Raw genomic sequence first — 15,142 nt, forward strand, 5'->3', positions numbered from 1 at the left:
AACAGTGTATTGAGTGATTTTCTGGAAAGACACAGGAAATGTATGGTTAATATGCACACCTGAATATTTGATTATTTATTTATCTATCGCAAGTCATATCGTCATCATTATCGCAATATTAAACAGTGTCATCGCACATTTCGCTGATACTAATTTGTACCGTCTGCGCTGTTTTGAAGCATGCGCACATGCATTGTCCAGTTTCATAACATGCAGAAGAAAATCGGTTTCCAATCGCATCATCTGGGCGTTTTAGTTGGATCTAGATAAGTCCAGCCTTAGTTGGACTAACGCGTTTACATTCACTTTAGTTGTCCAGTTAGAGACGGACTAAACCATAATTTGTGTTTTTCAAGTGTCAAGCAAACGTACCGAGTCACCACCAGTAACTCTGTGAGCATGTTCATGGAGGACGTGAGTGATGTTTTTTCATTGTTATTGTTTGACAAACCAAATAAAAAATCTTGTTTGTGTCACCTCGCCCTCAGAGCGACAGTGACTCAGCATGTTTTCTCTAAATTGTTGAACTTTCTGTTCTGTTTCGTTTTTTTTTTCCCCCTCCGTGTAACCTCCTCTTGCTTCCTGACGGACGCTCTGCAGCGGGACACAGCGAAGCAAACAGACAGAAGAGCAGATGACACAGATACGTTGAAGTTTCTATCTCCCCTACCTGTCGACTTTCTCCTTCTCCTCCTCCTCCTCCCCCTCCTCCTCCTCCTCCCCCCACCCCTCGCGCTGTCTCTCTCTCTGTTACCTTGGAGTCTGGCCGTCATGCTCCTGTGGCTCCACTCTAAAGGTTACGCTGTGTACCCACCGTCACTGCCTGTCACACACACACACATATAGTATATACACACACACATACACGCACACACACACGCTCCATCAGTCCCAGATCCTGTCAACGATATACTGTCCGTAGAATCACCAACGTACCGTCCGTTTGCCTTTGCAGAGAGGATGTTGTGGTGAATAGTTGAGGGGACAGGTGAAGCTGCTGGACGCTGGTTGTTTGTTGGCGACGCACAACGATTTTAAAGAGTGCACTGCAAAAACTCAAAATCTTACCAAGAATATTTGTCCTATTTCTAGTCAAAAACAAATCTCACTATACTTAAAAAAAGACTCATCACATTAAAAAGTAGCTTGTTTTTAGACACGTTTTACTTCTTTCAAGCATATTTTCACTTAAAATAATCTGATAGTGGAGCAAGTTTTTCTTTCTTATTACAAGCACAAAAAATGTGCTTTCACTGGCAGATTTTTCTACTTATTTCAAGTGAAAATTTGTTTGAAACAAGTGAAAATCATCTAAAAACAAGTTCATTTTTAGGTGATGAGTCTTATTTAAAGTGGAAAGAGATTAGTTTTGACTAGAAATGAGACAAATATTCTTGGAAAGATTTTGAGTTTTTGCAGTGTGAGAGTCAGGAGGACGGTGGACAACATAGAAATATGACCGTGTGTGTGTGTGTGTGTGTGTGTGTGTGTGTGTGTGTGTGTGTCCATCTGCAGTCTGCTGGCCTTGGCACATTGGAATTAAAATGCTGCTCACTTGACAGAAATCAACAGGCTCCTCAGAGGCCTCATCTCTTTCCCGCCTCCTCCTCCTCCCTCCCTCCCTCAGCATCACTCCCTCTCCCTCCTTCCTTTTTCTTCTGTCTTTCTCTTTTTTTTCCTTCTTTCTTTTGCAAGGATGACTCCTCTGGAAAATGAACAGCAGGGAGTGTAGCTACTGTGAGCAGGAGGAGAAGACGAGGAACATCTCATCCTCCCAAAATCTAACATGATAAATGTTTGAACGTTAACATGGCGTCCTGGCAGGTTGAACACGGCTCCTCTCAGCTTCACTCACAGGTTGTTGCACTTTAAAGCTGCATTCAGATGATAATATAATATAATATAGTTATTATTGTTTAGTTATTATTATTATTCATATTATTCAAACATGCTTAATTCTACTGATTTTTACGTTGCTGCAAAAAAAAAAACACTGCATGAGCTATTATATATAGACAACAATGGAGCTGCTTTTAAATGAACTGGAACCAACTTTGTAATAAATAAAGTCATAAAAAATGGCAATAAAACTCTATTTATATAGCATCTTTTAAAACACACAGGCGCTTGACAGCTCCATCCAATAATAATACAGGCAGAATAAAACACATACTACACCCAGCAGCACAGAAACATATCACACTCTGATAACAGGCTAAAAAAAAAAGTGCATTTTTGAATGTTTAAAAAAGAAAGAAAAAAACTATTGACAGTCTCTGCTGATCTCATGAATGAAGCCAATGAGTGCAAAAATATAGGATTTCACTATTTCTATTACTCCACTGCTCTTTTTTCCCCCCTATTTTCCTGACGCCTCTGAATTAAAAACCAGGAGGAGGATGTGAATCTTGTTTTTCCGCCTCAGTCTCTTGTAATTAACGTGAACATGTGAACGCAGCATTAAGGCACATCTGGGCAGCTGTTTAGTGCCAACACAATGGTGTCAGTCACATGTTACAAGTCAGACCTGTGGAGGCTTTTGCTGTCTAAATGTTCGATATAAACAGTAAATATGGGAGAATTTTATCTGTTCTGATTCACATTTATTTTCTATATGTAATTGTAATATATGAATGATGTATGTAAAAGTATTTTGGGGGGTGGGTATTATGTTTATAATGTACGTTCAGTTATGTTTGTGAAATATTAAAGTGTTTAATCTTTGACGATGTGATTCAGGAGGGAATTCAAATATAATGATTGACAGCTAATGATGAAAACATTCATGAATTCACAATTGAATGAATGAGAATCTGAACACAAATATTACACAATAACACTACACAAACGAACACATTAATGAGTCGACATTAATGAACAACGTTTTGTTTTGAACCAGGTGTGATGAAACTAAAGTCCGGCCTCGGTCCTGAGTCACAGCTGCTTCCTCTGATGTGTCTCTGTGTGAAGTTCTGTTGTTTACACAATAAACATTGTTTATTCATTTAGTATCCATCTCCTCCTCCTCCTCCTCCTCCTCCTCCTCTCATCCCTCTACCCCCTTCTGTCTCTCCTTCACTCCTCCTCTCTGTGGGCCCTCCGCGGTGCGTTCAAGCGCTCTCACGACATGCACCGCTGAGTTCTCAACATCTTGTCTCGTCACGGCAATTACACACACACTCACACACTCACACACACACGCATACACACGTTTAACATTTAACATACTCAGTACACTCACAGAGAGTTACACAGCGTCGCTTACACTCAACAATACAGAAGTTATATCCCTTCAAATAAAGAACAAAGATTATTTTTTGTGTTTTTTTTCTCTCTCTCTCTCTCTCTGGTGTGAACTTCCTGTATTTCTCGACCTTTCTTCCTCAGACGGACGGTCGGTCCCACTCAGACGGACTCCAGCTGAATCCGGGAGTGACAGACTGAGCCGATGAGCAGGTGGTCTGAGAGGTCAGGGCCGAGACCAGTCACTGACCCCCCAACCCCCCCAACCCCACACCCCACACCTCCATACTACTGAGAAAGGATAAGGGTTAATTAACAGCAGACTTTAATCGCCTCTGATGAATGATTCATAGCTTCTTCCTGGTCTATAACCAGTATTTAAAACACATGGAAGGAGCCAGATCAACATGAATTATTCAGCTCCTATGGTTCCCAGTGCTGCGTTTCACTCACACCGAGCAAAGACAAAGCTGAATTTCAGCCTGTGAGCCTCTAGCTAGCCCCCCGTTAGATAAAGAGCGAACAATTAATGTGTTGCAGCAGGCAGCGGTGCAATAGGATAGCAAGATCTAGAAAGAAAGAAAGAGAGAGAGGGGGAGAAGGGTTAAGGAGATAATAATAAAGTCATTTCCTCAGCTGAAACAAACAAAACAGAATAAGACAAAGAGAGACACGAGAGAGAAAGAGAAATGTTGGAAGACTGTCGCCGAAAAAGATGGATGAACATCGACTTTAAAAAAAAAAAAAAACAGACAGAGGGAGGAAGGGAAGTTTGTGTGGCTGAGATTTACAGCGTCGCCTGTGAATGCAGCAAATAATAAGTCACGCCAGGCTAAGCAGCTTCGATATATCCTTAAAATCCACAGCCGACGTATCATTCAACCTCCTGTTTACTCCAGTTTAGATAAACTAGGCTCCGGCCTGAACAAAGATTCACTGTAGCTCGTCGAGGATGGAAACGTCGACTTCGTATAAAAAGCAACAGTGACAAAGAGGCCGAGGAGAAAAACAACAGAGCCGGTTCATGTGAGTAATGAAACAGAGGCGCCTTTAACCGCTGAGGTCATAAAGTAGAATCACTGCCCTGTAGACGCTGTGTCTGTTTTCAATTGCGATCTGAAGACTTGATAAAGTCACACAGACCTTTGACGTTTGACATCTGAGCATCAAAATCTAACCAGGTCATCCTTGAGTACAAGTGGACACTTGAAGGGCATCCCTCACAGAGATCCTGAGATATTACCTTTACAAAGCCACAAGGTCACTGTGACCTCGGCCGTTGACCTTTGAGCACCAAATCTGATCAGTTCACCTGCAAGTCCGGGTGGCAGGCTGTTTTCACACCTTCATTCATCACTTGTGCCGGTTCGACTTTAAAGATGAACTATGTAAGTCTGGTCTGTCCTCCTCTGTGTCTCTAACCCTCCTCTCCTCCATGTGCATTTGTTTTCAACGAAGCCGGTGAGAAATCAATCCATGGAGCGGTGGATAACGTTATTTATCATCTACCATGTTACCATGTGTATCTGTGTAGTCTTATCTGTCATAAACAAGAGATTACAGGTTACGGGGTGCGTTACGTTTGTGTGGCGGTGCCGCAGAGACGAGACAAGGTTGGTTTTCAGCCAAGAGACGCTAGGTGGAAGGCAGAGAGCCTCCATTCTCCCTGGAACTATAGCCATTTATTAAATCATCACAATTACTTTCGTTTTGACGCTCCTATCGGGGGCAGTTTTTCATCAAGCAGTCTCTGCATTTCCCTCTAAATCAACTCTGTCTGGTAACGTTGTGTTATTATCTCATAGCGTGGTGAATGTGCAGGTCACAACTTGTCCACCAGAGCGTTGTGCAGTTGTTGGATTGTGTATTTGATGAGTTTGATGAGGGAAACCAAGAAATCCCATGAGCCTCCGTAGTGTAGCTCTGAGCAGCTTGCGGCTCTGCTCCGCCGTTCTAATAATAGCTTGCACTGAAAATTAAAGGTTAACAAACCTACTGTACAGCTACTGTATGACTATAGGGATTATGGCAATGGGACAATTTGCTGTCCCTGCACACACCTTTTTTTAATTCATGTTGTTCAACCAACACTTCTCCATGTTAACGTCAGCCCAACTACTGTAACTATCTTTATATTCAGCTACAAACTAAACAAACTGAATAGTAAATCAAAAAAAAAAAAAGGAGAAAAAATGTTGAAAAGTGTTGGCCCTCCATGTCTATGCTGCGATTAAGCGGGGGCAGGTGAACAAGCAGGTTGTTAATCAGGTGTTGGGCAGGAGCAGAAAAGGGGAAAGTGATTAGTTGTGAAGTGAAGCATGACAGAGTCTGGAAAATCCTGCAATACACACTGAAACTGTGAAAACACAACTCAGACGCTGAAGATGAGTTGACCCAGACACGACATGTTGGTTTTTCCTGTCACGACATGTTAAGGAGGAACTATGTAAGATTTTGCGCTGGTCATTGGGGAGCCGAAATACAAAAAAAAAGGGAAAAAAAGGCAGCCGAAGGACATCTCTATTCTGACAGGTTGCCGCCGGTTGCCACCGAGCCGCGTCATAGTTAATTACCCTAAAGTTAACCAAGGCTCAGCTTCTCGTCTGGTGACGCTTTGGACGCTTTGGTCGCTCAGTGTCGCCGTCTCATTGAAAATGAATTGACTTCCGGCCTTTTGACGCTTTGGAAGCTTTTGGTGTGAACGCACAGTAGGATCAGAGCCTCCTACCTAGAGATGCACCGATTGCAAAATTCTTGGCCGATACCGATTTCCGGTTTTAAAGGAGGTCTGACCTGCCAAAACCGGTTTTTCCGATACCGATTTTCTATCTAAGAAATAATTATAATCATACAATAGACGCCATATTTGTTTGGCTTGAGTACCCTTTCCCAAATTTATTACAAGTACCCCTCTCCCAGACAACATTTTGCTTATATAACTGCAATTAAAACCACAACTAGTGGTAGGCTATATGATGCTATCATAACCCCCCTTTTCAAGAATAAAACATCACAAATAAGAAATAGAGTGAGAGTTTCGGCCGAAAACCGGAAATTACGACAGTGACCGGCCGGTCACCGATTGGATATAAAACCGGCGTTTTTAATCGGCGGCCGATTGATCGGTGCATCTCTACTCCTACTCGGTGTCCCAGCTCTCGTCTCTGCGGCACCGCCACACAAATACGCCCAATAACCTGTAATCTCTTGTTTGTGACAGATAAGACTACACAAAATATATACATCGTAACATCATACAGTATGATATATAACGTTATCCACCGCTCCATGGATTGCTTTCTTGCCAGACTTGGTCTTACTCTCCTGTGCAGCCTCATCAGTCATTTTTTAAAAACGTCTAATCAAATCATTATCTACAGCTAAACGCTCCATTAGACAGTTAATGAAAATGTCTGACGAACAGTTGGTGTTATTCACTGATCAGTAGAGAAAATCAATAATCAATCGTGAAACTCATAGAAGCCATTCATCAACAAAGTTGCTGAGGAGCCACAATTATAGAGAGCGCCGAGAAAAACTATTGAATGTGACCGAGTGAAGCTGCAGCCGTCATCATTTCCTCCTGTTTGACACAGAAACACCAAAGTTCTGGTTTTACCAACCCACCCGAGCAGAGGCTAAATGAAATGTCGTTATGTGCAAGATAAAAACAAATGAGCCCACTTCACTCGTGGTTTGTGGAGAGAGTGAGAGCTAGAGGTGAAAAGCTTGAAAAAGGAGGACGGGAATGAGAGAAACTGTTTGTGTGTGTGTGGGGGGGGGAGTGTTTGCATAAAGTCGTGTCCGATTTAATGAGAAGAAATCTGAGGAAAATGTCTCTGTTTTTAATTAACAACATCCAACTCGTGTCAATATCCTGCATTTATTTTTGGAAGACGGCGGTGTATTGTTGTTTTATACTGAGTCTGAGTCACTGCTGCTGTGTGTGTCCAGTTTACAGTGACAATTAGTGGACAAAACAATGGATCCATGACTTTACACAGAGAGGCGAACAACAGCAGGTTTCCTTATTTCCAGCCGATGGGTCCCAGATCTTGTGAGAAACATGAACTGCTTCACGGCGCTATGACACAAGCAGGCCCCGTAATCTGTAATCTTTATGATATACAACAGTACGACACTGAAAATATGCACTCGGAAACTGAAGGGAGAGCTCCGTAGAGAAAAAAGGAACCAAAACAGCGAAAACTCGCATAGTTCCCCTTTAACACCTTGGTCGATGTGAGCCTAACAACTTAGGCCTTGTCCACCCAAAAACTGATAATTCTAAACAATCTTTTTTCTTGTTCGTTCTTAAAAAGTTTTCTGTTTACATGCATTTGTTTCAAGAAATGTCTGCAATCACACAAACCACTGGAAACGACTCTAAACGCTGTAGTACATATACCAGGCCTGTATGTGGCGCTGTAACGCTGCCACACAAATAAATCAGAAACAGAGAAGAAAACATAGAAAGTTTGCGCGTTGAACGGCGGAGCAGAGCCGTGAGCTGCTCAGAGCTACGCTACGGAGGCTCATGGGATTTCTTGGTTTCCCTCATCAAACTCATCAAATACACAATCCAACAACTCCACAACGCTCTGGTGGACAAGTTGTGACCTGCACATTCACCACACTATGAGATAATAACAGAACGTTACCAGACAGAGTTGTTTTAGAGGTAAATGCAGAGACTGCTTGATGAAAAACTGGCCCCAATGGGAACGCACATCAACAGTTTTGCATGAATTTACGTCAAACCTACTCCTAAAACTATAGGGCAATGGGCCAATTTGCCAAAATGTTCAACTAGGCCTATTCCTTTAAGTTTTTATGTAGACCGGTGCATGATGCTTTCTGACAGAGTTACTGATTTTTTGCACCGATTGTGAGCTTTTTCTTCAGATAAAAAAAAGAAGCTTTTCCCACTTTGCAACTCAATTGTTGTGTTTAATAAGGACAAAAAAATTAAGAAACTCTCAGACAAGCTCTCTTACGGAAGTTATATTTGAAATAAGGAATTATCAACTTTTTCACTAATTCGTTTTTATTAATTCTTCCTCCTGATTGTGTTTTGTGTGTCTGTCACCTTCCAGCTGATTGACAGTTTGCAGGTCTTTCTGTCTTGCAGGTGCTAAAAATGAAAAAAAAAAAAAGGCCAATTAAAGCTAAATGAGCCAATATGTGTTAACACGGCCTTTCCCAGTTGTTTTGCCATATGTTGCAGCATGAACCTGCTTCTAATGAGGAGAGCTGCAGCGTCACATATACATGAGAGTCTGATACCCTTACTGTAAATGTAATCACACTCGGCCTCAGAGGGAAAATAGTAGCCTATGTGTGTATGTGTGTGTATGTGTATGTGTGTGTGTGTTAGAGAGCATTGTCCAGTATATCAGACAGCGGCTGTCATGTTCATGTCGCAGCAGCAGGGTATAGGAGGTGTTCTTGTCTCTGAGTGATGCGATGGCATGAACAGCATGGTTTAAGAGCTAAAAGAAGGTCATCGATGTCTCGCTTCACTATCTCTCCCTCCTTTCCTCTCCTCTCTCTGTTGCCCCTGTCATCCCTACTGGATGATCCCTCGCTCTCTCTTCCACCCCGGCTGTCTTTCTGTCCTTCGTCACGGGTTGCTGTGTCCATTTCTTTTTCTTGTTTTTTTTTTCTCTTTCTCCCCCCTCCCTCCACTCTCTCCTCCTGCATCCTGCTCCGTGTTGAACTCCAATCCTCTGGACTGATTTTATTTGTGCTGGATTCACGGTCTACACACACACACACACACACACACACAAAAAGGTATTTGTAATCTGTGAAAGTGAGAAGTGTGAGATATCTCCGGTGCAGAGGGAGTGAAGAGTCCCAGCTCAGCCCAGGTTTTGCCACTCAGTCCCAGGGTGGAAGAAAAATGCTCAGAGCCATTGGACAGGGTTGCCAGATCTGTCTCCTGTCATCATTTAGCGAGGCCGTGACCTCTGAGCAGTGAGAGGAACACTGCTGCTTAATTATTCACAACTTTTTTTTTCCTTTTTTTTTTTTGCAGGGCGGGTGTCTGGGCAATTTGTGGCTCTAAATGAACTGTTGACTGTTTTTTCGCAGCCTCTATCTGAGGTGACAGAAGACTACATCTCCTGACAGGGCCCTGGCGAGTAAATATCAGATTAAATTTCCCCATATCACCTCTGGACATCTCATTACAAATATCTATATCTATTTACTCTAGCTGGGTGTAATACAGTGCAGGGCCGGGTGCAGCAGCTGACAAATCTGAAACGATCTGGGGAGTCGATGTACTGAACACGAATGTGACCCTTGTAAATATTTGTCCATAAAAGTCAATAGTGATGCTCAGAGCTATGTGAGACTGTCAGAAACCATGTCCCTCCAGTCTATTCATTCATGTTTTCTTAACTTGGGAACACAATTAGTATAGGCCTACTGTTCTCATTTTACAATGTAGACGAGCAAAAGATGAACTAAAAGCTCCTGGATATAAGAAACAACAATACTGACCTGTAATAAAAGTGCGTATATGTAATAAAAGCCACAAAAACATTAAGAATAAATAAAAAAACATATCAAATCCTAAGTGATGTTCTATTCAACTCATTTCTATCAACTGGGTTGGCCTTCGGACACATGATGTGTTTAATTAAATGCTAATGTTAGCACAGAAACATGCACACAATGACAATCCTAAATGACAGGTGTAATGTTCACTGTGTTTGTTTATATCTCAATTCAGCATGTTAGGGCCGAGATATACTTGCTGTAAACTACGCGTACGCGAGCTGCCGCGCGTATCCTGCGTCGCGTCACCTCGCGTCGATATGTGCGTTCGGTCGCAGGCGACGCATCAAACGGACGCAGGATACGCGCGGCAGCTCGCGTACGCGTACTTAACAGCAAGTATATCTCGGCCCTTAGCATGCTAACATATGCTGATAAGCAGTAGTATAGCAGGTATTTGCAGGTCAAAGATTCATCGTCCATGGACCTTGTTTTGCTTGCATGGCTAACATTACGGATTACTTTACACTTAATTTGTTTATGGAGGTTTTGGTATCAAGTAAGTAACAAAAGCCTTAATGAAATGTGATTTTTGCCATAAAAATAGTATGTTCTAAAGACCTCCATTGAGTGCCGAAGTGGAAGCAGGAAGTAACGGCCCCATCGGAAAAAGGCTCCATACATATGAACGGGAGTCCAAGTTTTATTTCGTGATCTGTTTGAATTGTGCCATGACAAAAAAATATGTCCTCTACCTGTTTAAAACATCACGTTTCATGCCGAGAAATCAGCAGTTTGTTGTAAATCTATTGTAAAATAAAATTCCGAAGAATCCGTAACCAGAAAGACTACAGGCCGCGTAGGTAACACCAAATGCCGCCCTTTACCATGTCAGTTGATGACGTATTTTTTGTGGGACACCAGATTTGTAGTCCGCAGAGCATCGTCACACAAAATGCATTCTTCTGTTGCCGTTTTACGATAAACTGCTGATTTCTCGGCATGAAACGTGATGTTTTAAACAGGTGGAGGACATATTTTTTTGTCATGGCACAATTCAAACAGATCACGAAATAAAACTTAGACTCCCGTTCATTTGTATGGAGCCTTTTTTCGAATTGAGGACCCATGGTGCCGTTACTTCCTGCTTCCGCTTCGGCACTCTATTGTGACGTGATGTTTGCAGTTATTGCAAACAGAAAACCTTTTGACAGCAACCACATAATTCAGCAACTTATGACTCTTCTACCCAACATGAGCGAAGACACAGTTGACAATGTAACACAGGTTAACCCATGCAGGGCTCGACAGTGCGACAGTTTTGCTCGCATTTGCGAGTTGATAATATCCTGTGCGAATAAAAAATTGCATTCAGTCGCATCAGTGCGACTCGGACAGAAACTGCATGCACCGCTTTGCATGCTGTTTAACGTGAGCAGTACCCCCCCCGCCCCCCCCCCTGCCTGTTTGGTGATTTTGGCCGCCGCATTGATTAAAGTTTGTGTACGGGGCTGTTCAGATGTAACGTCTTTTCCGCACATTACTTTCAAGGTAGACGCGCGTCATGCACGCCAAGGCGACACCGTAGCAGGTGCGACGCGCTTTTTTTCCGTGCACGTTCGACCTGCTTCTTCCTCCGGTACACGGTCTCAGGCTGTGTCTCTCCTACCGTTTCACGGAGCTCTGCTCCGTTTGAAAGGTGAAGGAAGCCCTTAGGTGGTACGTGGCCCCCGAGGCTACCGCGGAGCTATCAAAAAAAAAAAAAAACGCTTGTCGCGGTGAGAACAGCTGACATGTGGTCACAGTCTCACAGTGCAACATTCATATAAATTTCAACCTCAAAGCTCCCTGTCTGACCTGTCCCTGAACATCACACAGGGGCAACATGGAGCTGCTTGTGTGACAGGTTGTTGAGGAAAAATGTTTGGTGTTTTTACTGTTCTCAAATGTAAAAATGGGTCATGTTGGACCCTCAGCATTATTTAAGGCTTAAACAGCCTGCTACAACATTTTTCATTGTGCTCCTAAAAAATCTTAGTGTAGAGCCCTGTATGTAATGTTCAGCTTTTTATACTGAGGGAAATATAGGTTCACTGCTCATCAATACCCCCACCCCCGGGCCACATGCACACACATACAGCGCAAAACTAAAACTAAAAACTAATATTGGTTGTAATAAATATTCTATTTTCTCACACATATTTGCATTGTTTGTCTTTCCTGATTTTTGTTAAGGCAAAGAGCCAGTTAAAACATTAAAAATTAGTCTACAGGGTTGGGATTATAGGCTAAATCTACTTTATTTGTTTGAAAATGATATTTTCACCCAAACTGCAAAATTTTTATTGTGCTACTAAAAAATGTTGTGTGCTAGTAAATTTTTCAGCATGGTAGCACAGTGCTACTTGGAAAAAAGCTTAGCGTCAAGCCCTGCCATGTATTTCAAAGTCCAAGCACAAATCTCAAACAAAAATGTCCTTTTCAACGCAGAATATTCAAAATGTCCCACACCAGCAGACTAACTACTACAACAAAACCAGTTCGGCTCAGTCAACAGAAAGTCCAGTTCAATTTAGTCCATTAAAACCCCTCAGAGTGACCCCTCTCTCTCAACAACAAGTCTTCGGCTCAGGTAACTCCCTTTCTTTTTCCACCCGAGTAACTCCTCTTCCCAAAAGAAACACACAGAGGATCTCTCCGCTAACGACACGTACGTCAGTTGTCATAGTTACCTTGAAGCCACTAGCTTGTTACGGCTCTTTTTACGATCCCGCACGGTGTTGCTCCATTGATCCGCCGTGGGTCCAGGTTTATAATCCACAGGACGAGAGCGACGGCCAACACGAACCGACCGAGGACTGCGTTCAAAACAAAGCCAGAGAGAGGCTCGGTGCTAAGGAGATGGACACCCGGCGAGGCAAACACTGACGCTACTGCTCCGGTATGGTGAGCCGCCATCTTTGTTTTCTTCTGCTTCTTCCTCATCTTCTTCTCCTTTTTCGTTTTTTGGCGGGTAAAGAGCGCCATTTTTAAAAACAGGTGTGTATTGTTGAGGTAACGCCATTGGCCGATGCTGGAGGTATGGCGGGGGCGGGAATTAACAAAGAAGGTTAGAGAAAATGTTTATTGATTTATTGTTTTTCTGGCAGAAAAGAAAATTGAATTTGAGCCCACTGTGGTGTAATAACTCATCTATCAGACGATGTAGGCTAGGCCAAAGTTTGTGCAAAATTCTATTTTCGAGTAAATCCAGGATGAAAGTGTGGTATTTTTTTTCGCATTGGATAATGCAGGCGCATGGATTATACGTCTGTCTGCTCACGATTCATCAGCCACTGATATTGGATCCGTCATCCGCAGAGGGGAACCCTCTGGGCCTTCAAGGTATTCAGTGAAGGCCTAAGAAAAAATATTGAAATATTGTACTACTATATATTTATTTATTTATTTTATTTTATTTTATTATACAGTGAGTAACACACAAGTAATATTTTCTAGATCATTGTTATAAAGTTGGACCAATATTTCTTGGGAAACAATGGGTTAATATAATGGAACGGGAAATGGACCAATCACAATTTTTCTTCCAACGGTATCTGGGCAGTAAATCATCGACTCCCCCTGCAGGGCCTTCAGTGGCTGTGACTGAAGGCCCGTGTAATGCAAGTCAATGTGGGCATGAATTTGAGATTGACAGGTGTCTTAGCCAATCATATTCCACTGAGTTGTGGGCGGGACCATATCACGACATCTTGCCGCCAAAATACTGAGGGAGCGGGTTGCCAAGTCCGCTTATTATACGTGACTTTGGGCTTGTTTTTCTGTGAAGTCGCTTATATTGGTAGTCGTGGGTTGCGGGTTTTTGGGCTTGTTGTTAAAGTGTAGTTACTTATTTAGGGCTGCTTCCAGCTCCATGAGTTGTCAAGCAGATATTTTCGACATGTTATTTAAACGCAGGATAGTTTGTCCTCCTGCTGGATGTGTCACCCCCGTTCCCCCCGCCCCTCCCTTCTCCCGTACACACACGGCACTTTGCCACAGTGACAACAACAACGAGATTGTCTGAATCTAGCGACTTTTCCGGTGCTGTGTTACAAACGTTTCTGGTTTGGAGACTCGGACGTGAAAGCACGTCATCACTGCTGTTTCCAACGAGCAGCGGTGCTGCCGTAACCCCCCGCCCCCGTACTACAGCCCCCACCGGCGGTGTCACGGAGCTGTCCCCGCTATGAGACCCGCTCCACGCCGCTGACACCCCCACCACACCCGTTGTGCGACATACACAGCCTCAGCGCAGTCACTCACCTCATCTACTGTGATGACACGGTCAATATCTATTCAAGTGCAGTTTTGTTGAGACTTGATAAGCCATTTTATTTATTGTTTTGGTTGTGCGTGGTTTTATATTTGAGTGCATCTTTTCTTAACAGAGGACAGGGTCTATTCTTGTTTTTGGTTGTGATTTGTATTCAAGTGCAATTTTTGATTTTTGAAAATATAATATAATATATTCCATTTACAATGAAAAAAAAGTATTAAATAGTTAATTTGCATTTAATGTTAATGGTTCAAAGGATGTCAGGCTGAAAGGTCGGCCGACTCGGCCCCCACACATTTTTACCTCACCAAATCTGACCCTCTGCAAAAAGTTTGGGGACCCCTGGTGTAAACCTACAATTTTATACCGGTAGTTAAGGCCAGTGAAAAATGGCTGAGCATTTACAAAGAGCTTGTGCCTTTTTCCCATGTCACCTCAGGAGGTGTTTGTTTTATAGCCACTTTTGGCAGAAATATTAAATCTACAGTGAAATTCAACTGTGTCTAAGCTCAAACAAACACAAAAAACATTATCAAAAATACATCTTTAGTTGTTGAACAGCTCATGATTGACATTTTACTTTCATTCCAGCTAAACAAATAAGTGAATGTGTGATTTGCTTGTTTAATTTTTTTTTTTTTTTTTTTTTAAATAAGTGATTCATGATAGCCAGCTTTTTCCAGAATCACCTTGTGTGTTGTGAAGCCAGTTAGGGCAAAGAAACATGTAATATGCCGACCATCCATGTGACAAGGCTCTGGCTATTATTTCTATTGCTATGTTAAATTCTTTATTGCTCGATGGTCCTATTGAAGGCCCAGGGTCTGGGTCCACGGTTCGCCACTGGTCATCCATCCCGCCCGCTCGATAACGACCAATCAAATTTTTTTTCCTTACTCTCGGGTAAACTCGTGCGCAACTCGTGACAACTCGGCGCGACAAACAGGACAAACGGCCATTTCTGTAGGCTACACCTTTAAAAGTTGATGTTTCTCATGGATTACCATTAGTTTGACTCTTAGTTGGCTGACTGAAATAAAACAAAATGTCTCCACTTCTTTTCTTTTCTTTTTT

Source organism: Trachurus japonicus, chromosome 5 (assembly GCF_045865225.1).
Source record: "Trachurus japonicus isolate A0001 chromosome 5, Traja_1.0".
NCBI classification, from domain to species: Eukaryota; Metazoa; Chordata; class Actinopteri; order Carangiformes; family Carangidae; genus Trachurus; species Trachurus japonicus.